Below are 14,679 nucleotides of genomic sequence, written 5' to 3'. Positions count from 1 at the left end.
TTACGCCATATTGTTTGAAACCCACCAAGTCGTGTAACACCTAACAGACTATAGTAATGCTTGAGAGAATGTTCAGTGCTACAGTGCACCTTAGCAACCGTAATAGCTGTAAATCATATCATAAGTAATCCCAAAAGTAAGGTCTCCTATTTTTTTATAAGTACATAGACATGTTTATTTCTACAATGATTTACATCGGTGTACAGCTTGAAAATTTAGCTATTTTTCGACATAATCACCATTTATATCGATGGATTTTTATAGACGCTGCAGCAGTTTCTGTATGCCCATGTCATACCAGCTCGCTACCATGCTGTTCAGAAAGTTATGAACATGTTCTTTCACCTTGTCGTCGGAGCTGAATCACTTTCCGGCCAAATGTTCTTTTAACCTAGGGAACAGGTGATAGTCACTGGGTGCCAAGTCGGGACTATAGGGTGGGTGGGTGATTATGTTCCACTGAAACTGTTGCAGGAGAGCGATGGTTTTCCGAGCGATGTGTGGGCGAGCGTTGTCATGGAGAATGTGTACGTCCTTGCTCAACATTCCTCTTCTCCGGTCCTGAATTGCCCGTTTGAATTTTTTCAGAGTCTCACAGTACCTGTCAGCGTTAATTGTGGTCCCAGTGGGCATAAAGTCGACCAACAATACTCCTTTCCGATCCCAAAAAACGGTTGTCATGACATTACTGGAAGACTGTGATTGTTTGAATTTCCGCGTCTTCAGCGAAGAAGAATGCAGCCACTGGCGTGATTGTTGCTTGATCTCAGGTGTAAAGTGGTATACCCAGGTTTCCTCACCCGTGGCAACTGAGTCCAGAAAGTTGTCCTGTTCGGCTGCAAGGCGGTGAAGAAATGCGCGGGAAGCATCAACTCGTTGCCCCATGTGGTCCTCAGTCAGCATGCGTGGCATCCATCTGGCGCACACCTTCCGATAGTTCAATGTTTCCGTTAAAATTCTGCGAGCGGTGCTTCGGGAAACCTCAGGAACCAACGAGCAGAGATCATCCAGCGTGATCCGCCGATCTTCACGCATGCTTTGCTCAACCTTCAACACTGTCTCCTCAGAAGTTGACGGTCTCGCGCTCCTTTGTTCGTCGTGAATTTCGGTCCGACCAGCTGCAAACTCTCTACACCACTTACGAACATTTTTGACATCCATGCACGACTCGCCGTACACTTCCGTCAATTGGCGATGGATTTCAATCGGCGCAGTGCCTTTTGCGTTCAAAAACCGAATAACTACGCGCAATTCGCACTTGGCGGTAACATCCAACGGGAGCTCCATTCTCAACCGCTGGCAAGCCAAGACTTAGCGCCTCAGCGCGGCTTGCGCTTGTTTACACACAGCGCGTCAAGCACTCTTCATAACAGTGTGACCAACTGCCACACAAACAGAGTTCTGTACTTATAAAAAAAAAAATAGGAGACCTTACTTTTGGGATTACACTCGTATATTAAACATTTTACGTATCGAGTGTAAATGCTCATATAATTAGCAGCTTCCGATTAGAATACAGGACAATATTTGAAGTATTGAAGTACGCGTAGTTATGGCGGTTCCAAGGTCTCCGTCGGATCACCGAAGTCATTTACGGTTGGGTGTGGCCACTACCAGGACAGGCAACTGGCCTCGCATTCAGGAGGTCGGCCGTTCAGTCCCGCGTCCGGCCATCCTGATTTAGGTTTTCCGTGATTTCCCTAAATCGCTCAAGGCAAATGCCGGGATGGTTCCTCTGAAAGGGCAAGGCAGACTTCCTTCCCCGTCCTTCCCTGATCCGACGAGACCGATGACTTCGCAGTTTGGTCTCTTCCCACAACCAACCCAACCAACCCCAGGACAGGCGACCGCCCGGGTACGCGCGCCGTCCACAACCCTCCCTTGACGGCAGAGGGGACAGGAGGGTTGCTGAAGCAAAGTCTCTAATTGCCATGCCTTGCACCAGTGGCCCGGATTAAATTCCAAACCTCTCCACAGTGCCTCATGAAGTGAGATCACGCGACACTGTTGATGGTGATCCGTCCATCGGATGAGTAGGTTAAGCTTGACGGCCCCTTTGTGGTCATTGAGAGGAGTAGGCTATGTTCCGCCACCGGCTTTCATCCTCCCCCTTCTCTCATCGCCTCCAGCACGAACATGATACTGCACTACCATGCATTCACCACAGACACCTACACTTAACAGATATAGTTACGCACACAGCTCTCATACGCCGCGAAGGAAAGGTGCCTGCGAACGCTGGTTATCGGAAAGACCTTTCGAATTGGGCGGTTAACCTGCCCTTGTGGGTCTCCCAAGCACTCATACCACACTTCTTTATTTTACTCTACGTTTGTAGATGTTAACATTCAGCTCTGGAATTATATGATACGTCATTAAAAAGACCTTTTTCCTTTCCTGCATTTTTATATTTTGTTCTTTCAGCAATAAAATGGAGTGAAGCATATTTGTAGTCTATCCTCCATTTTCTTCACTTTGTACATTCTGCAAGGAAATTAAGAAGAGATTTGGAAACGGAATTATGTCTTTTGCGGTAAGGGATTTGGGAACACGACCTGAATGGAATGGATAATGCCTTGAAAAGAGGTTGTATTATGTAAGTAAAACAACGGCAGTGTTGAGTGGTTGAATTAATTATGTGATGCTGAGTGGCCGGCCGTTGTGACAGAGCGGTTCTAGGCGCTTCAGTCTGGAACCACACGGCTGTCACGCTCGCAGCTTCGAATCCTGCCTCGGGCATGGTTGGGTGTGTTGTCCTTAGGTTAGTTAGGTTTAAGTAGTGCCAAGTCTAGGGTACTGACGACCTCAGATGTTAAGTCGCATAGTGCTTAGAGCCATTTGAACCATTTGATGCTGAGTAACTGAGAGGCTGAAAAAAGTAAACAAGTTCTGCTGTTTGGACAGCAAAATAAGTGATGACAGAAACAAAGGATATATAAAATGTGGACTGTCAATAGCAAGAAACACAATTCGCCAATAAAAAGAAATATATTACTACTGGAAACAAATTTAAGTGTTAGGACGTCTTTTCCGAAAGTATTTGCCAGCAATGTGGCCTGATAAGGATGTGAAATGTGTATGGAATACAGTACAATACAGAATAGAAAAAATGGTTCAAATGGCTCTAAGAACAATCGGACTTAACAGCTGAGGTCATCAGTCCCCTATACTTAGAACTACTTAAACATAACTAACCTAAGGACATCACACACATCCATGCCCGAGGCAGAATTCGAACCGGCGACCGTAGCAGCAGCGCGGCTCTGGACTGAAGCGCCTAAAACCGCTTGGCCACAGCGGCCGGCACAGTACAGAACAGAATGGAAGCTTTTGAAATGTGGTGCTATAGAAGAATACTGCAGATAAAGGTAGACAGATTGTGTAACTAATGATAAGGCAGTGAATCAAATCGAGACAAAAGGAAATTTATTACACAGATTGACTACAAGAAGGAACCTGTTGATTGGACACATCCTGGGGCATTAAGGAAAAATTAATTGGGTACGGGAAGGAATTGTGAGCCTTGGACAGAGCAGGTTAGATTGGATGTAGGTTGACGTTGGTATGCAGCTATGAAACAACTTGGTTAAAGTGAAGATATGCTTCATACCATTCTTCGAACTGAAGTCGTAATAACTGTCATGCAATGATCCTCTTTCTCAAATGTGACTTTGTATAGATGCAAGAGTACTGTGATGTGGTTGCCGTGGTTACAATTCAGCATAGCTTCGATGTGCCGTATTGTGTTCACTGAACAGTACACTCACATCGGCCAATGCTTCATCAGTAAGCCTAAACATTTTGCTCATACAAGTGTCACTGTAAAGGTGCAACTAACACCGCCGGGGAAAGAAACCCGAGTCACAAGCGAATAGTACTCAATGCAAGCTTGAGGGTGAAGAATGAAATGTACGTTACTGTGGTCAGCAGCAAGTATCGTGAATCAATGGAACAAACTTGTTACCAAACAAGACGTACACCGCATGTCGTCGAATTTTCACTGTTGTGCAAGTACCATCAGTATAACAGTGATACTACATAAATAGAGAGATAAATGGGGGGTCGAATTGCAATTACTCTGTAACGAGCACAGGGGACGAAGTACCATTCTACCAAAATACTCCTGGAAAAACTTCCAGCAATTTGTCGGTCAAGTTTGAGTTCGCGCTGCATTTTGTTTTAATCCGAACGACCTAGGTGAGGTCGAAGATCGAAAAGGATTCTACGACAGGAAAATAAAAAATGTAATGAAATCATCAGTGTCTTTATTGCTGAGAAACTGGATTTTTTTGATCTGCTAACTCCCATAACTATTTGAACTTCGGTAAAAGCCCTGTTCTAATCTGGTCGTAAAATATTCCCGCAGCAATCTAGCGAAGCAACAGTTGTGTATTTTTGTGTTATTGGATTTTTTGCGTCGTCTCTCCCAGCTGCCTCATGCAGTGGCCGTGGCTGCTGAGTGAATTTACGAGATGTGGCCGCGCTCGGTGTTTATTGCCGCACGCACGCACGCAGAAGGCGTTTCCGCCAAAGTTTCGAGCAACGAATTCGGGAGAGCTCTCGAGGATATCCGGGCCGGGACTGTGTTTAGAGAAAGCCCCGCACACAGCCGCACGCCACGGAAGCCGGCAACCGCTGCCCTTGGATGCTAACGACCGGGCCGCTCACTTTCCAGTGGCTATTTGGCACGCCACTTATAGCTTACTCTGCTGATGGCGTTCTCCTCTTACCGTATCCTGCCTTACCCTCCAACCATTACTCACTCCGATACAGACTCTAAATACCGGTCAGCACATACCTGTATTCCACGCCGATCTATCATCTCGCGAACATTAGTCTCTTTATACCCGCAGAAAGGTTCACAGCCGCCTGAAGCTAATATCTATGACGAGTATATCAAACATACACTCCTGGAAATGGAAAAAAGAACACATTGACACCGGTGTGTCAAACCCACCATACTTACTCCGGACACTGCGAGAGGGCTGTACAAGTAATGATCACACGCACGGCACAGCGGACACACCAGGAACCGCGGTGTTGGCCGTCGAATGGCGCTAGCTGCGCAGCATTTGTGCACCGCCGCCGTCAGTGTCAGCCAGTTTGCCGTGGCATACGGAGCTCCATCGCAGTCTTTAACACTGGTAGCATGCCGCGACAGCGTGGACGTGATCCGTATGTGCGGTTGACGGACTTAGAGCGAGGGCGTATAGTGGACATGCGGGAGGCCGGGTGGACGTACCGCCGAATTGCTCAACACGTGGGGCGTGAGGTCTCCACAGTACATCGATGTTGTCGCCAGTGGTCGGCGGAAGGTGCACGTGCCCGTCGACCTGGGACCGGACCGCAGCGACGCACGGATGCACGCCAAGACCGTAGGATCCTACGCAGTGCCGTAGGGGACCGCACCGCCACTTCCCAGCAAATTAGGGACACTGTTGCTCCTGGGGTATCGGCGAGGACCATTCGCAACCGTCTCCATGAAGCTGGGCTACGGTCCCGCACACCGTTAGGCCGTCTTCCGCTCACGCCCCAACATCGTGCAGCCCGCCTCCAGTGGTGTCGCGACAGGCGTGAATGGAGGGACGAATGGAGACGTGTCGTCTTCAGCGATGAGAGTCGCTTCTGCCTTGGTGCCAATGATGGTCGTATGCGTGTTTGGCGCCGTGCAGGTGAGCGCCACATTCAGGACTGCATACGACCGAGGCACACAGGGCCAACACCCGGCATCATGGTGTGGGGAGCGATCTCCTACACTGGCCGTACACCACTGGTGATCGTCGAGGGGACACTGAATAGTGCACGGTACATCCAAACCGTCATCGAACCCATCGTTCTACCATTCCTAGACCGGCAAGGGAACTTGCTGCTCCAACAGGACAACGCACGTCCGCATGTATCCCGTGCCACCCAACGTGCTCTAGAAGGTGTAAGTCAGCTACCCTGGCCAGCAATATCTCCGGATCTGTCCCCCATTGAGCATGTTTGGGACTGGATGAAGCGTCGTCTCACGCGGTCTGCACGTCCAGCACGAACGCTGGTCCAACTGAGGCGCCAGGTGGAAATGGTATGGCAAGCCGTTCCACAGGACTACATCCAGCATCTCAACGATCGTCTCCATGGGAGAATAGCAGCCTGCATTGCTGCGAAAGGTGGATATACACTGTACTAGTGCCGACATTGTGCATGCTCTGTTGCCTGTGTCTATGTGCCTGTGGTTCTGTCAGAGTGATCATGTGATGTATCTGACCCCAGGAATGTGTCAATAAAGTTTCCCCTTCCTGGGACAATGAATTCACGGTGTTCTTATTTCTATTTCCAGGAGTGTAGAAGGCACAGTTGTAGAAAGAGAAAGTAAGGCATTGAGTAATTTTGTAGTAATTTCTAATTCAGGCAACTGCACACCAGTTCTCTCTGATTGTCGTTGCATGGACTTTCAAAGTAATGGAACAGGCTTTACAACCCTCAGCGATGTAATTCTGCGACCTGAGAGATCGTTCACCTATGTATCTACATTATCGCTTATTCGCTGTCCTCGAATCGTTGTACTGATAGTTGTTTTTGAAACTATTGCTTGCGATGGCCCTATTAGCGTCAGAAGGGGCTAAAGACATGAGCAGCTCAACCACCTTAAAGGGAAGAACAATGTAATTTTTTATCCGATTGTAATTGTTGTGTAACGTCTAACTTACCTCCCAAAGTATAAAAATTATGCGCACCACGTTTGTGACATAGTAGTTATTGTAGTTTTTTTGGCCGGCCGGAGTGGCCGAGCGGTTCTAGGCGCTACAGTCAGGAACCGCGTGACCCCTACGGTCGCAGGTTCGAATCCTGCCTCGGGCATGGATGTGTGTGATGTCCTTAGATTAGTTAGGTTTAAGTAGTTCTAAGTTCTAGGGGACTGACGACCTCAGCAGTTAAGTCCCATAGTGCTCAGAGCCATTTTTGATTTCATGAAATATTATTTTGATGAGTGTGCGAAACACATACTACTTTCATGGTACTAGATGGGGCTTGGGGTGTAAAAACTGTAGAGTAAGACAGATATTGGAATACATCAACAAATAATTGAGGACGTAGGGTGCAAGTGCTACCCAGAGGTGAAAAGGTTGGCACAGGAGAGGACGTCCTAACCGGCCGCATTGATCCAGTCAGGAGTCTGATGACTTTGAAAAAGAAAATAACGTATTGTGATCCTAAAAATCGGATATCATAACGTTATCATCACACTAGATTCCTTTGAATCTTTTGGTTTATAATTAACTGATACGGCGTCACTGCGAGGATTCTTGATCAACATGACATTTCCTCAACAGGTATGACCCGGAAAATAGTTCCTCTATTACTATAGTTAAAAAAAGCAGCCACTGTCTATCAATCTTTGTTTTTGGAAAGATTTAGTTATTATCTTCGACATCAATCACACACACATTCTATGGTATCCTAACGTCACTGGCAACAGTTTCTTATCTTCGAAAAATTATGAATATTCAATCGGAAAATCACATATAATGAAATGGACACCTTCATTTACTTCCTCCTACGCTGACAAATGTAGATCTTTGCACCAGATACAAGGTGTGGCATTTCTCTTCCTAAGTATTTTGAACGGCGGTCTTTTGACCTTAGACCTTTAACTAAAGCACCATTCCCAGGAGTTTATCCCCTTCACTGAACCAGATTTCAAAGTTTCATGCACCTCTCAGAAGCAATTTCCCAGAAGTATTCCTTCTTCTTGCGCTGATAAATTTCTGAATGTTTGTGCTCACCAAGTGACAATATTGGTCATCTTTCGCAGTCAGTACAGTTCGTTGTTTCACATCAGTACAGACGAAATACGAGATTATAAACAGGACGACTGCAGCTAAGAGTGGTGATGGAGCAGTTAAATTATATCTAGAATATTACGGGCGTCATGTCAGATATTAACCCGAAATGTATAAGAAGTAAAGGAAGCTGGAAGTATTCAGGAAGGGCACTGTTTGACATCACGGTTACTAAGCACTGAACATTTAGCTCAGTTAGATAACTATGGACGTGGTAACTGTAAAAGACAACAGACTGGAAAATCAGAGAAAGCTTAAATCTGGATGGCTAGGACATGCTTCGTACCTTTACGCCTGACGAGTGCCGATCCATTATCTCAGTAGCTGTATCGCCTTGCTCCATAGAGCCTAAAGACACGAAACACGGATACCCCAGTATAGTTATCAGGGCTTTAAGCACAATGAAACAGGCAGAAGTCATATAAATCATTATCTTCATTTAACGTTCCAGTCGAGCTATGTGAATTTTTTACTTCGTCACAAAGTTATATTCTTTCGCATGGGAAACAAAGTAAAATACGGAGCGATAGCTGTGAAATATCGTAAAAGGGATCAAAATACAGAAGACAAAGGAAAAAGTCACAGAATATTCTGTTTCTTGTAGAGCGAATATGGAACATGGTCATGTCTATGGTGAAGTGCCTTCCATTTGGTATATCTGGCCTTTTCATTGAATCAGCCTCTGCAGCACAGAAAACAAGACAGAAGACACTACTGGCGAACTTTTATTATGCAGAACAAATATCAGAAATGGAAGTTATTCATGGTTAAGCTTCGCGCCTCGTAGTTCACTTACTGCTGACTTTGCTTACTACTAGAATTTACGGGCGTTAATGATAACATTAAATGCTTCGTTCACAAAGGTTGCTTACTGTGTATTAAAACTGTACAGCAAATTTGTATGAAATAAATGTATTGTTTAGTTTAGTTCTAGAAAAAGCCTTCTGAAACGACAGTCTTCACGATACTTATTCAAAGGAGTGAAATTATTCTTTTGTCATGCTGACTACCTTCTGCGATATGCCCCTGATACGAACTATTACGCACTAGTCAATTTATACGGAATCATAATGAAATATTTGTCATGCATTGTAGCTCGAGAAAGCCAAGAGTAAATTCTTGAGAAGTCTTCAAGGAGACAACAAATGCCAAAACAAATTTGCGTGAATATAAACGATGTATGTAACGATAGGCACCTCGTCACGACAAAATGAAAGCTTCTGAGCAAAATTTTAACATACACGAAATAATCAATGTGCTGAGTGCTGGAAAATTTTCAGTAACGTATTAGAAGTGGAATAAGTTAACGTAAGATTTTATTAAGGTATTGTACGACAAGTATTATGTACAACGCGCTCCCATAAAAAGATATGTCACATAAGGTATACATTTAGAGGATCATTTCCTCTACACCGATTCTTCCCATACGCTATGAAAGCCGGATTCATCGAAGATGGCTCAAAATATAAAAACTTTCAACATCCATCAAATTGCATCATGCAATTAAAAATTACTCCAAAGATTTTTCACCCCACAGTGGCGACAGGATGTATTAATAAACGCATATTCTATTAGAAACTTACGATTATGACGTAAATGTTTGCAATAAGGGAGAGAGAGAGAGGCAAACGGTGAAGCTGTTGCTTACCTCCCTGTTTTGAGTTCAGCGATGTCAGAATCGTCGATATCTCTTCCTTACTCGTCGAAATGTCAAAGATGCATCCTCTTCCTGAGTCTCAGCAGTCAGATCGTCTGAAAACAACACGAATTTTTAAAGAACAAGAGTCCTGCCTTTCTTATATGCACAGCGTCATCAAATGAAAACTTAGCAACTCTAAAATATGTATGTATGATTCTACAAGAAAATGTCAGACGTGTTTGAAATATCAATAGCGAAAGCACGCAATAAATGATCACTGTAAATTTTTACGGATAAAATTCGATTCTGTAAGAGACATAAACAAAGACAGTGTCATGGCAATGTATTAAAGAAGAGAAATCAAAATCCTAAATGATATATGAATTGATTAATGTTGCGAACGAATAACATTTCTTGTGTCCATCTGCAGTGTGGGTTTAGCCTCTTAGAAGTTGTCAGGACCAGATCTTTAGCTTACGGCAAATAATGGAGAAGTGTTACGGGTGGAACAGGGAATTGTGTCTGTGCTTTATAGATCTAGAAAAGGCATATGACCGGATTCCTAGGAGGAAGTTATTGTCTGTTCAACGAGATTATGGAATAGGAGGCAAACTTTTGCAAGCAATTATACGTCTTTACATAGATAGTCAGGCAGCAGTTAGAGTTGACGGTAAATTGAGTTCGTGGTTCAGAGTAGTTTCAGGGGTAAGACAAGGCTGCAACCTGTCTGCACTGTTGTTCATATTATTGATGGAGCATATGTTGAAAACAATAGACTGGCTGGGTGAGATTAAGATATGTGAACACAAAATAAGTAGTCTCGCATATGCGGATGACTTAGTTGTGGTGGCACACTCAATTGAAAGTTTGCAAAGTAATATTTCAGAGCTAGATCAGAAATGTAAGGACTATGGTATGAAGATTAGCATGTATGTCAGTAGGAAAGAGATATGAACGGATTGAGTGCCAAGTAGGAGGAACAAAGTTAGAACAGGTGGACGGTTTCAAGTACTTAGGATGCGTATTCTCACAGGATGGGAACATAGTGAAAGAACTGGAAGCGAGGTGTAGCAAAGCTAATGCAGTGAGCGCTCAGCTACGATCTACTCTCCTCTGCAAGAAGGAAGTCAGTACCAACACTAATTTGTCTGTTGACCATTCAATCTTTCGACCAACTTTGTTGTATGGGAGCGAAATCTGGGTGGATTCAGGTTACCTTATCAATAAGGTTGAGGTTACGGATATGAAAGTAGCTGGGATGACTGCAGCTACTAGTAGATGGGAACAATGGCAGGAGGGTGTCCACAATGAGGAAATCAAAGAAAAACTGGGAATGATCTCTATAGATGTAGCAGTCAGGGGGAACAGGCTTAGATGGTGGGGTCATGTTAGACGCATGGGAGAAGCAAGGTTACCCAAAAGATTCATGGGTTCAGCAGTAGAGGGTAGGAGGAGTCGGGGTAGACCAAGGAGAAGGAAACCGAGCGAGGTGGCGCAGTGGTTAGACACTGGACTCGCATTCGGGAGGACGACGGTTCAATCCCGCGTCCGGCCATCCTGATTTAGGTTTTCCGTGATTTCCCTAAATCGCTCCAGTCAAATGCCAGGATGGTTTTTTTCAAAGGGCACGGCCGACTTCCTTCCCCATCCTTCCCTAATCCGATGAAACCGATGACCTCGCTGTCTGGTCTCCTTACCCCCAAAAACAACAACAACAACAAGGAGAAGGTACCTGGATTCGGTTAATAATGGTTTTGAAGTAATCGGCTTAACATCAGAAGAGGCACCAATGTTAGCACTGAATAGGGGATCATGGAGGAATTTTATAAGGGGGACTATGCTCCAGACTGAACGCTGAAAAGGCATAATCAGTCTTAAATGATGATGATGATGATGATGATGCAAGAAAGGAACATAAAAAGAACAACGAAATACACTGTGCCAAACAGTGTGACCAGGTAACGAAGTTGCTGCAAGCTTAACAAACTAGTAATTAATAGTGTAGCTCTCTTTGGCAATTTCAAAATATTATTTTTCTTTCTTTCGCTTAAAATGTTCATTGGGATGTTTATTTTATTGCACTGCTCGCCAGAAAGTATGTTATCGAGTTACATGGCCATTTGTGAGGAAGTGCCTCCGAAAACGATTAGCAGTAGGAAAAAATAGTGAACATTGCGGCCAGTGTGGCAGCACGTGATTTTAACAACGGCCTAACAGTCATTACGTAAATAATGAACGTGCTCGAGCTTGAGCTTGGACCACCCTGTTACATTATGCAAACACCCGGATGAAAAGCGTATCGAGCGGGATGAGCAGTGGATGACAAAAGCTGCCAAAGAGGTCCGTAGGACGATCATGATCACGAAGGAGATGGAGGAGGGCCTCCTTTTGGATCGGAAGGATTGCTGTATGATACAGGGATCGCTGACTGGAGGTATTTTAACTTAACTACAGATCATGTAACCGAAAATTCTAAACGTGTTTTTCTCGAAAACGTATTTTTTCAAATTGTGGAAAACGTGACTTGAGAATAGTACACACGATTCTGATCGGAAATTGATTCCGGCACTCTGAACTGAAATCGCCTTTGGAATATATAACCGTTTTGTGATATCGTCAAAAATCTAATTTCGGTGCACGCTTTTGTCTTGGTTTTGTGGGCGAAAAAGTGACATTAGTTTCACCATTTTGGTATAATTAATATTTTTCAGTTATCCTATATATGACGATAAAACTGGTAGAAGCCAACCTCGAGAAAGATCAGTTTGGATTCTGTAGAAATGTTGGAACACGTGAGGCAATACTGACCCTACGGCTTATCTTAGAAGCTAGATTAAGAAAAGGCAAACCTACTTTTCTCGCATTTGTAGACTTAGAGAAAGCTTTTGACAATGTTGGCTGGAATACTCTCTTTCAAATTCTGAAGGTGGGAGGGGTAAAATACAGGGAGCGAAAGGCTATTTACAATTTGTACAGAAAACAGATGGCAGTTAAAAGAGTCGAGGGGCATGAAAGGGAAGCAGTGGTTGGGAAGGGAGTAAGACAGGGTTTTAGCCTCTCCCCGATGTTATTCAATCTGTATATTGAGCAAGCAGTAAAGGAAATAAAAGAAAAATTCGAAGTAGGTATTAAAATCCACGGAGAAGAAATAAAAACTTTAAGGTTCGCCGATGGCATTGAAATTCTGTCAGAGACAGCAAAGGACTTGGAAGAGCAGTTGAACGGAATGGACAGTATCTTGAAAGGAGGATATAAGATGAACATCAACAAAAGCAAAACGAGGATAATGGAATGTAGTCGAAGTAAATCAGGTGATTCTGAGGGAATTAGATTAGGAAATGAGACGCTTAAAGTAGCAAATGAGTTTTGCTATTTGGGGAGCAAAATAGCTGATGATGGTCGATGTAGAGAGGATATAAAATGTAGACTCGCAGTGGCAAGGAACGTGTTTTTGAAGAATAGAAATTTGTTAACATGAGTATAGATTTAAGTTTCAGGAAGTCGTTTCTGAAAGTATTTGTATGGAGTGTGGCCATAGATGGAAGTGAAACGTGGATGATAAATAGTTTGGAGAAGAAGAGAATGGAAGCTTTCGAAATGTGGTGCTACAGAAGATTGCTTAATATTAGATGGGTAGATCACGTAACTAATCAGGAGGTATTGAATAGAATTGGGGAGAAGAGAAATTTGTGGCACGCCTTGACTAGAAGAAGGGATCGGTTGGTAGAACATGTTCTGAGACATTAAGTGATCACCAGTTTAGTATTGGAGGGCAGTGTGGAGGGTAAAAATCGTAGAGGAAGACAGAGATGAATACACTAAGCAGATTCAGAAGGATGTAGGCTGCAGCACTTACTGGGAGATGAAGCAGCTTGCAGAGGATAGAGCAGCATGGAGAGCTGCATCAAACCAGTCTCAGGACTAAAGACCACAACAACAACAGCATAAATGACGATGGACAATTCATTGAAAATGACTAATAAAAATTATTTTGTAACTGGTACAATAGGAGGGTTTCGGGAATTCTTCCGATGATTAATGTTCCGGCTGCAACAGTTGCTGCCACCTGGCACAGCGGTTACAGGGACGGTACGATGTGCACATAAAAATCATTTCTTCGTTTTAGTTTTTGGTGTTCTAACACGCGAAAATATATATATATTGCAAACATTTCTGGTGTTATAACATCAGAAACAAAACGAGGATAAAATTAATCGTGTCTTTCTTGAATGATCCGTCCCAGCTCTGCGTTGAGGGATTTAGAGAAGACCTTGTGAAACATTAATGCTGATGTTATCTGGAATGTCATTCTACTGTCGGATGGACAGATGTAGGGCAAAATACATCCTTGTACTTAAACATATATGCTTCCAAAATTCTTACAGCTAAAACAGTAAAACTTGAGACTATTATGTACAACATAATGCTTGATGGTTTGCGCAATTTTTGTTTGAAAATCCCCATCGACATACATTTTATAAGGATTTGAATTTTTAATTGTCATTGTTTCTATAATTTACCTTTTCTCGTAAACTAATCAAGCAATAAACCTGGAATTTCACTGTTTACATTTGCATAAGAGGCTAATAAAACGTATGGAACAGACTTTTGTTTAAGCTCATAGTTGCTTTGGAATTAATTTGAGAGTTTTGTGTTACTCGAGACTGCTCTATTTTTCTCAAATTTTAAAGGAGAACTTTTCTCAGAGAAAAGATAACGGAGAAGTTCCGCACAGAATAATTCAGTACGTAATTCTTAAGAACTATGCCAGATTTCAGAATGTTAGCTTTTATAGTTTCTGAGAAAAGGTACATTATAGCTCAAAAGTAAGTCATTTTACGGCAGTTCACATTTAAAGTTTTTTCAATTTTTGACAATATTGCAATACCTCTAGCGACTAATTCTGTTGACATCCTTAACCTTCATTATCTTCCTCGTCTTCCTGGAATAATATCTTCCCCTTTCTCCTTCGTCATATTGTTCAACTAAACTTTGAAATATTAGTTTCATCCCACCTGTGTCCATCCCACCATTTGACCCCCGGTAATCCTTGCTGCATACTTTCTTGTGTTCTTGCTGCCACCTTTCTTCTTTACTACCATTATTGTTCTTTCTTCTGTCACACTGAGAGCAATCTTTGCTGATTACTTGTAAGTCTCAGATTATCCCTGTACCCACACCAATAACAGACGATACACTGAGAAGTGATGTATG

At 43.4% G+C, this 14,679-nt stretch overlaps 1 protein-coding gene across 1 annotated transcript in view; it reads right to left on the bottom strand.

Annotated features, from left to right (window-relative positions):
- Positions 1-9,559, bottom strand: part of LOC124799851 (serine proteinase stubble) — a 711,707-nt gene extending 702,148 nt beyond the window's left edge. Inside the window, exon 1 of the mRNA XM_047262951.1 lies at positions 9,475-9,559. The gene's annotated coding sequence lies outside the window, so the exon portion shown is untranslated. The remainder of the gene's footprint in view (positions 1-9,474) is intronic.
- Positions 9,560-14,679: the final 5,120 nt, after the last annotated feature.

The sequence above is a fragment of the Schistocerca piceifrons genome, chromosome 1, assembly GCF_021461385.2.
Source record: "Schistocerca piceifrons isolate TAMUIC-IGC-003096 chromosome 1, iqSchPice1.1, whole genome shotgun sequence".
Classification (NCBI taxonomy): domain Eukaryota; kingdom Metazoa; phylum Arthropoda; class Insecta; order Orthoptera; family Acrididae; genus Schistocerca; species Schistocerca piceifrons.
This window is presented reverse-complemented; position numbering and strand designations above follow the sequence as displayed.